We start from the raw sequence: 9,206 nt of genomic DNA on the forward strand, positions 1-9,206 counted from the left end.
TTTCATTTTGTGATGCACAGGGTCCTGAATGCTCTGGTAGCCAGCAAACCCCTCTCAGGCAGAAAGTCACAGATACTCACAGCAGACAGCCTTTAGTGTGTAGAGATGAAGGCCAAGGGGCTTTGGGTAGGGCAATAACAGTGTCTGCTACAGTACTAATAACATTATTATTGGGATAACTTTGAATATTTGAATATAAGTAAATAAAATATTTTAGTATTTAACTCTCATTAGTAACAGGTAATTTATGATTATCTCACAGTAGATGATGAGGCTTACTGCTCTTTAAAAAAAATTTATTTATTTATTTGAGAGAGAGAGAGAGTGCACAAGCAGGGGGAGGGGCAAAGGGAGAGGAAGAGGGACAGGAGGAAGGACAAGCAGACTCCCCACTGAGCAGGAAGCCCCAGCACAGCTCAATCCCAGAACCCTGAGATCATGACCTGAGCCAAAGGCAGACACTTAACTGACTGAGTCACCTAAGCAACCAGAGGCTTACTGCTTTATAACAAACATTTTCAAAAAATGGGCCAGCGCATCTGGCCCAGCCACTGCTGGGGGTGTGAGAGACAGACTCTACGTGCTCCACGGCAATGTAGTCAGGTCCCCTCCCCCTGGAAGCTTCACAAAGAAGAAGCCACCACCGCCTGGTCTGGGGGGCGCCATGGTGACCAGAGCGCATGACAGGGTGCAGTTGGACTTCCCAAGTATGAAGTGGAAGAGAAGCCACTGGAACCAAGATACAATGAAACAGAAGATGGAGAATCCAGGAATGCCTACAATTTCCCCCCCTGGACTTACTCGGGAACAAGAAAGAGCTTATATAGTGCAACTGCAGATAGAAGACCTGACTCATAGCTGTACACAGGAGACCTGGGCATCCCCCCAACCCTGAGGACATCACCTGAGCCCATCTATAATAGCAAGGGGACGAGGCTTAACGCCCGTGAGTTCCACACTGGCAAAATGCCTGAAGAGGAGCGGCACAACCTCATCATAGAGATGGTTGCCCTCAACCCAGATTTTAAGCCTCCTGCAGATTATAAACCTCTAAAAGCTTGTGTGAGTGATAAAATAATAATGATTCCACAAGATACGTACCCAGAAATCAACTTCATGGGACTGCTGATTGGGCCCAGAGAGGACACCTCCAAGAACACATAAAAGGAGTGTAATACCAAGATTATGGTCTGGGGAAAAGGGTCTGTCAAAGAAGGGAAAGCTGGGCGCAAAGATGGCCAGATGTTGCCTGCAGAAGGTGAGCCATTTCATGCCCTAGTTACCACCAACACCATGGAGAATGTGAAGAAAGCCATGGAACAGATAAGAAACATCCTGAAACAGGGTAGTGAGACCCCTGAGGACCAGAATGATCTATGGAAGATGCAGCTTCGGTAGTTGGCTTGCTTGAATGGGACCCTTCAGGAAGAGGAGAGCAGGATCATAAGACCCTGGCAGAGCTCAGAGACCTGCAGCATTACCAATACCACAGTGAGTACCAAGTGTGGCCACACTGCTTCTGATTGCAAATTCCAAAGTCCTGCTGACCCCCAGTCAGCTCAGGATAAAGGATGGATGGATGAAGAATATTTGTCCCTCATGGCTGAACCAGGTGAAGTGCCTGTGGGCTCCACTTCTGGGCCCACCATCACACCCCTAACCAGTGCACCTGGGCCTGCTGCTCCCGCCAACAACCCACCTCCACCGTCTCTCATGTCCACTACCCAGAGCTGCCCACCCTGGATGATAAATTCTGGCACTTCAGAGAATTGGCCCTACCATGGCATGCACAGAGGTGGTCCTGGTGGTCCTGGAGGTGGCCCCCACAGTCTCCCACACCCATTACCCAACCTGACAGGTGGGCATGCTGGACATCCCATGCAGCATAACCCTAATGGACCCCCACTCCCTTGGATGCAGCCACCACCACCACAGATCAAACAGGGCACCTGGGCCACCCACCTGGGCACCATGGCTCTCCTCCAAAGGATCAATACCTGGGAAGTACGCCTGTGGGCTCTGGGGTCTATTGCCCACATCAAGGAAAAGTTATGATGCCACCACCACCTGTGGGCATGATGTCGCCACTGCCTCCCAGTGGGCAGCCCCCCCCCTCCCACGGTCCTTTTCTCCCATGGCAGCAGCAGCAGTAGCAGCCTCCGCCACACCCTCTCTGCTCAACAGCAGTATGTCTTTCAGTACCCCCTTGCCAGGGTGGCAAAGATCCCTCCCCGCAGCAACAATGGCCTGAACCATCAGAGTGAGCCTATTGGTGACCTTTCCAGGCAGAGCCTCAGCAGCGCCCCTGGTGGACAGACTGGCTCGGCAAAGCAGCCTGAGTTTGTGGACAGAATTGGAACACAGGGGCTCCATATCACGAAATTTGTATTAATTTTTTTCTTTTGTTGTTTCCTTATCTCTTCCTTCCTTCAGAGTGTCCAAGGGGACGCTCTTCCCAGATCTTCTGCTGCAGTTAGATTCCTTTCCTTTTTGTCCATTCCTTATTCTTTTCTTCCCAAGGAGAGGAGGGAGCAAATGGTTTTAGGCATAGCTTTGGCCATTAATGTCAGGCCAGTTATGGGGGTGGGTCTTTTGGTTCTAAGATTTTCAAGGTTGCCATGATTTTTTTTTTTTTTTTTTTTTTTTTGTAGTGTGAGATTTTTGTCTCTGCCACCTTTATGGAATAGTGGGTTAATTTCTGGGTCTGGGGTTGACATCCATCTTGGCGCTCCTGCCAGTGGTAGGTGGGGCCACTCAAGCCCCCTTTTGCTTGTCTGCCACACTGGAGAGTCCTTTCCATGCTTCCTGAGCACCTAAGCTGCCTCAGATTCCATTTATTCCCTTCTTTTCTGAAAGGTTTCCTTTTAAATTTGATTTTAATCCCAAGCATCTGAATGTTTTGCAGTGTCTAGGGGTTTGAGCCCCTTGTTTTTCATTCTACTTCCTTTTTTCTCCTCTTCCCTCCTCATGGAGTGATTATGTTGACAATAATGTATAATGTGCATTCTCTTCACTGGTTTATCTGCAGAAATTTCTCTGGGATTTTTTTTTTTTTTTTGGCTTATGATTCAGCACCGTGTTAAAGGGGAATGTTCCATTGAATACAAGAGCAATGTGTTAAAAAATTATAACAATTATAGCAAGGATGTCGTTGGTCAGCAGGCTTGTACTCTCATAATGAGTTTACAACACTCATTATGACAATTGAATGATAATTGTATTCAATTGTGTCTTTCCACTAACCGGTTCAATATCTTTACAGACCTTCTCTAGAGATTTTACAGGCCTTCTGGATGGAAACACTCATTGACATCTCTCTTGCTGCTCACACATAGCATGGCCAGTCAGATCATTTCCTGAGATCTTCCCTTGGTCATTGCCTTTATCTCAGCTCCAGCATCCCACTGTAGGTAGCTGTTTTCAGCTCCTGAAGCTGGTGTGTAGGTCTAAGAATGCCTTCACAGTGCAGGACCAGCAAATTCCCAGAATTCCAGGAACAGGCAGAGGAACTGCAGGTCTTCTTCACATAAGTGAAAGTCTCCCCAGGGCTCAAGTATCTCAGCTTCTTGATGTGTAACCATGTCTGATGCTGAGATAAGCCCACTAAACCTCTTTGCCTCTTCCAAGCCTTTTACCAGGGAACTTGAACCACCAAGCATTGCCAATCCCCAGTCTAGGCTCAGGGTTTGTGGGACTGAGATATTTGCTGGACTCAAAATGGGAATGCGTCTATAGCTCACTTGGGATCTCTGTAGACTTTCTTCACAAGGTGAAAATTTACCCACCTACTTTTAGTAACCTGCTATGGCTTCTTCCATATGCTTCCCTTTTCCAATAGGGTCTTGCATAAAATATATCATTACTTCTTTACTGTTTCTGCTGATGCTCTTGTTAGATCTTTCTCCATTCCTTCAAGCTTCACATAAACTTTTACTCCAAATTTCCCCCAGTTACTTCTGATAACAATTACAGTTATATTTCAAGAGCTTAAAGGATGTGAAAATTTTCAGACTATTTCACTTTTTATTCACACATCCTCTCCCGTTCCTCCATCCTTATCATCTTTATTAGTTTCTGGTGGGAATCTAGCAATATGGGCCAATGGAAGGGGGTTTAGGAGAAACCAATTTGGCCTTGGTGGTTGGCTCTAAAGGACAGCAAGGTGGCCTGCTGCTGGTTCAGAAGTCAATCTCTGTGGCATCTAATCTAGCTGGTGGGGCACAGCCCTGAGATATTTCATGTGCAATTCTTGTGAGTAGAATCTCCATGGTTGTAGATAACCAATCCATCCATGATCCTAAGAATGGTAACACTTAGGCAAGATAGGAGGGTCTTCGCCAAGAGAACTAATTCCAGGAAATGATGGGTAAGAGCATGGATTTGGACATCAATAGATCCAGGTTTGAATCCTAGGTCCAACCTGTAGTAGTCCTGGTACTTCAGGGACTTGCTAAACCTCAGTTTCTACATCTATAAGATGGTAATAACAATGGGGCACCTGGCTCACTCAGTCAGTAGAGCATGTGACTCTTGATCTCAGGGTCATGAGTTCAGGCCCCGTGCTGGGTGTAGAGCTTACTTAATTAACAGATGGAATAACAATAGTATTTACTATTATTATGGGCTTTTTGGACAAGTTACATGGGATCTAGCGCATATTATATGCTCAAAAATGTCAAATGTATGGTGGATAAGACTCCCATCTCAGCTGAGGAATAGGAAGACCGGTCAGGAACACAGAGGTGGAAGCCATGGCATTTGAACTGTCACCACGCCAAAGACATTGGTGTGGGAGAAACATGGGCATCTGAGTTCCACCAGGCAATGGATCTAGGCATTGAATTCACCCACTACAGTGGGCAAGGTGGCTCAGCAAGTTGATAGATCTGGGGCTGTCTCTGGAAGAAAAACATGACTAATTGCTCCTGCTGGAAGGACAAGGGCTACACAGAAAGACTCTTCATTCTTGCTTCATTTTGAATGACTATCTAGCAAATTTTCACACACTTTCCCTGAACAGGGAAACTGTGTCCCACATGATCTTGAGTTCATCTAATCATAGAATTACAGCATTTTAGACTCGAAGGGACCCAGAGCTACATGCCCTCTGCATCAACCTGGATACTTACTGCCTTGAAAGTAATCTGTTTTATTTATGGGCAGCTTATCTAAGTTTTCATTCAATTCAGCAAATCTATTTTATGTGTGTAATATGAGGGTAATGGTAATACTGACTTCATAAAACGGAGTGAGGATTAAAAGAAAAATCCCATGACACAGAGTAAGTCTTCAACAATATTATTTAAATGCACTACCTGTCATAAAGTGCTCATGAGTGCTTTCTCAAATGTTGAGAAATGTACCCCCTTCTAACATTCCCCGTCTCCCCTATGTTGCCATATAAAATAAGTAACCTATCAGACATTTGGGAATGATTCTCATGTTCTCTTTCTCACATGGAACAGTCCCAGTTTTCTCCTTTGTTTCCAGTGTGATCTGGCAAGGAACAGTCCTTCCTTGAAGGGAGATACCCATCTTGTTTCAGGTGTGGTTCATCCACTACAGATGACCATAATGCTGGCACATCTCATATCTTGAACAGAAATGCATTGGTGTCCTCTAAGATTGCATTGAACTTGCACTCAAAATGCCTTCATCTTTTTAAAAAAATTATTTTTTAGAGCAATTTTAGAATCACAGCAAAGCTGAGCAGAAGGTAGAGATTTCCTACATAACCTATGCCCCCATACATGCAGAGCCTCCCACACAATCAACGTCCCCCATCAGAATGGTGCATTTGTTATAATGGATGAACCCACAATGATACATCATCATCATCCAGAGCCCGTGGTTTACATTAGGGTTTGCTCTTGAACAAATAGATTTGAACAAATGTATAATGACATGATCCACCAGTATAGTATAGTATAGTATTCCAGGGTAGTTTCACTGCCCTGAAAATCCTCTGTGCTCTGCCTGTTCACCTTTTCCTCCCCCCAACCCCTGGCAACCACTGATCTTTTTACTGTCTCCATAGTTTTGCTTTTCCCAGAATGTCATAGTGTTGGAATCATACAATATGCAGCCTCTTCAGATTGGCTTCTTTCACTTAGTATATGCATTTAAGTTTCCTCGTGTCTTTTCGTGGCTTGGTAGCTCATTTATTTTTAGTGTTGAATAATATTCCACCGCCTGGATGTACCACAGTTTATTTATCTACTTACCTACTGAAGGACATCTTTGTTGCTTCCAGGTTTTGGCAATTATGAGTAAAGGTGCTATAAATATCCATGTGCAGGTTTTTGTGTGTTTTCAACTCCTTTGGGTAAATACCCAAGAGCATGATTGCTAGATCATATAGTAAAAGTATGTTTAGCCTTGTAGGAAACCACCAAGCTGTCTTCCAAAGTGGTTGTACCACTTACATTCTCACCAGCGATGAATGAGAATTCTTGTTGCTCCCCATCCTTGCCAGCATTGGGCATTGTCAGTGTTCTAGAGTTTGGCCATTCTAACAGCAGTGTAGTGATATCTCATTGTTGTTTTAATTTTTATTTCCCTGATGACATATGATGTAAAACATCTTTTCATATGCTTAATTGCCATCTGCATATCTTCTTTGTTGAGCTGTCTGTTAAGATCTTTAGCCCAGTTTTTAATTGGGTTGTTTGTGTTCTTACTGTTGAATTTTAAGAGTTCTTTGCGTATTTTGGATAGCAGTCCTTTATCGGATATGTCTTTTACACATATCCTTTCCTGGTCTGTGGCTTATCTTTTCATCCTCTTGACAGTGTTTTACTCAGAGCAGAAATGTTATTTTTAATGAAGCCCAGCTTATTAATTATTTCTTTTATGGATCATGCCTTTGGTGTTGCATCCAAAGAGTTATTGCCAAACTCAACATCATCTAGATTTTTTCCTATGTTATCTTCTAGGAGTTTATTTTGCTGTTCTACCATATTGCATTTTACACTTAGGTTTATGATCCATTTTGTGTTAATTTTTGTGAAGCGTATAAGGTCTGAGCCTAGATTCATTTTTTTTTATGTGAATATACAGTTGTTTTGGTACCTTTTGTTGAAAAGACTATCTTTGCTCCATTGACTGGGCCTTTGCTCTTTTGTCAAAGATCAGTTGATTATATTTATGTAGGTCTATTTCTGGGCTCTCTATTTTGTTCCTTTGATCTATTTATCTATTCTTTTGCTAACAACACACTATCTTGAGTAGTGTAGCTTTGTAGTAAGTCTTGAACTTGAGTAGTGTCTGTCTTCCAACTTTGTTTTCGCCTTGAGTATTGTGTTAGCTCTCCTGGGTCTTTTGCCTCTTCATATAAACTTTAGAATTAGTTTTTTTTTTTTTTAAAGATTTTATTTATTTATTTGAAAGAGAGAGAGAGGGAGAGAGAGCACAGAGGGAGAGGGAGGAGCAGACTCCCTGCTGAGCAGGGAGCCCGATGTGGGGCTCGATCCCAGGAGCCTGAGATGATGACCTGAGCCGAAGGCAGACGCTTAACCGGCTGAGCCACCCAGGCGCCCCTAGAATTAGTTTGTTGACATCCACAAAATAACTTTATGAGATTTTGATTGTGATTGTATTGAATCAATAGATCAAATTGGGAAGAACTGGCATCTTGACAATATTGAATCTTCCTACCCATGAATATTGAATATTTCTCCATTTACTTAGAATATTACTGCATTTACTTCTTTTTTGATTTCATTTATCAGAGTTTTGTAGTTTTCCTCATATGTATCTTATACATATTTTGTTAGATCTATAACTAAGTACTCCATTTTTTGGAGTATGAATGGAAATGATACTGTGTTTTTAATTTCAAATTCCACTTGTTAATTGCTGGTATACAGGAAAGATACTGACTTTTGTGTATTAACCCTGTATCTTACCACTCTAGTGTAACTGGTTATTAGTTACAGAAGTTTTTTTGTTGATTCTTTCAGATTTTCTACATAGATGATCATGTTACCTCTGAACAAAGACAGTTTTCTTTCTTTCTTCCCAATCTGTAAACCTTTTGTTTCCTTTTGTCTTATTGCATTAGCTAGGATTTCCAGTATGATGTTGAGACTCCCATGGTCTTCTAAAATATAAACTGCTACCTACTCTAGGCTAACCCATTCTTTGAATTAAATGTGGGACTTTGCATTCTGGTTAACTCTCATCCTGTCAGTGAGGTCCATCATTAAGCTTTGCCAGGTATTTCTTGACTCTTGATGCCCTCAACTTTTATGTTAACTATTCCTACCATCTTTGAGTCATTTGTAAATGCTTAAAGCATATATTTTGTGTCTTCATCCAAATCATTTAAAACATTTTTGAAAGGATCAGAAAGATCAAGTGCAGCATCCTGAAGTATGCTAGTAGAGAGTGATTATCAGATACAGTTTTGCAATGGACCTATCAAATTGATTTGCTATCCTTCCAGCATTTTCCATTGAGATCCATACAGAGAATGGGAGAGTACTTCTGAAACATCTTGCAGAAATCCAGCTATGCTAGTTCTATGTCATTCTGCCCTGATGCCTCTGGACTGAGTTCATACCCATTTCTGTGCTCTCTTATGGGATGAGTCTTAATACTCTTGCATCCACAACACTGTATTATAATTTTCCATTTGTTTGTTATCTTCTATTGTTGTATTACGAATTTCTTTTTTTTTTTTTTAAGATTTTATTTATTTATTTGACAGAGAGAGAGGGAACACAAACAGGGGGAGTGGGAGAGGGAGAAGCAGGCTTCCTGCCGAGCAGGGAGCCTGATGTGGGGCTCGATCCCAGGACCCTGGGACCATGACCTGAGCTGAAGGCAGACGCTTAACAACTGAGCCACCCAGGTGCCCCTGTATTATGAATTTCTTGAGGCCAGGGATTACATTTTATTTACATCTATATATCTGGTACTTGGCAACTATAACCCACAAGGTGTACCAGGAATTCTATACATGTATATTAGGGGTTCTAAACACCCTTTATTTTTATTTTTAAAGATTTTATTTATTTGTTTGACAGAGAAAGAGACAGCGAGAGCAGAAACACAAGCAGGGGGAGTGGGAGAGGGAGAAGCAGGCTTCCCGCCGAGCAGGGAGCCCGATGCGGGGCTCGATCCCAGGACCCTGGGATCATGACCCCAGCCAAAAGCAGACGCTCAACGACTGAGCCACCCGGGCTCCGCTAAACACCCTTTAA

General features: G+C 42.9%; 1 pseudogene; it reads left to right on the forward strand.

The window, feature by feature from the left end:
• Nucleotides 1-700: 700 nt before the first annotated feature.
• Nucleotides 701-2,339, forward strand: LOC118523087 (splicing factor 1 pseudogene; annotated as a pseudogene).
• The last annotated feature ends 6,867 nt before the right edge of the window (nt 2,340-9,206 follow it).

The sequence above is a fragment of the Halichoerus grypus genome, chromosome X (assembly GCF_964656455.1).
Source record: "Halichoerus grypus chromosome X, mHalGry1.hap1.1, whole genome shotgun sequence".
NCBI lineage: Eukaryota > Metazoa > Chordata > Mammalia > Carnivora > Phocidae > Halichoerus > Halichoerus grypus.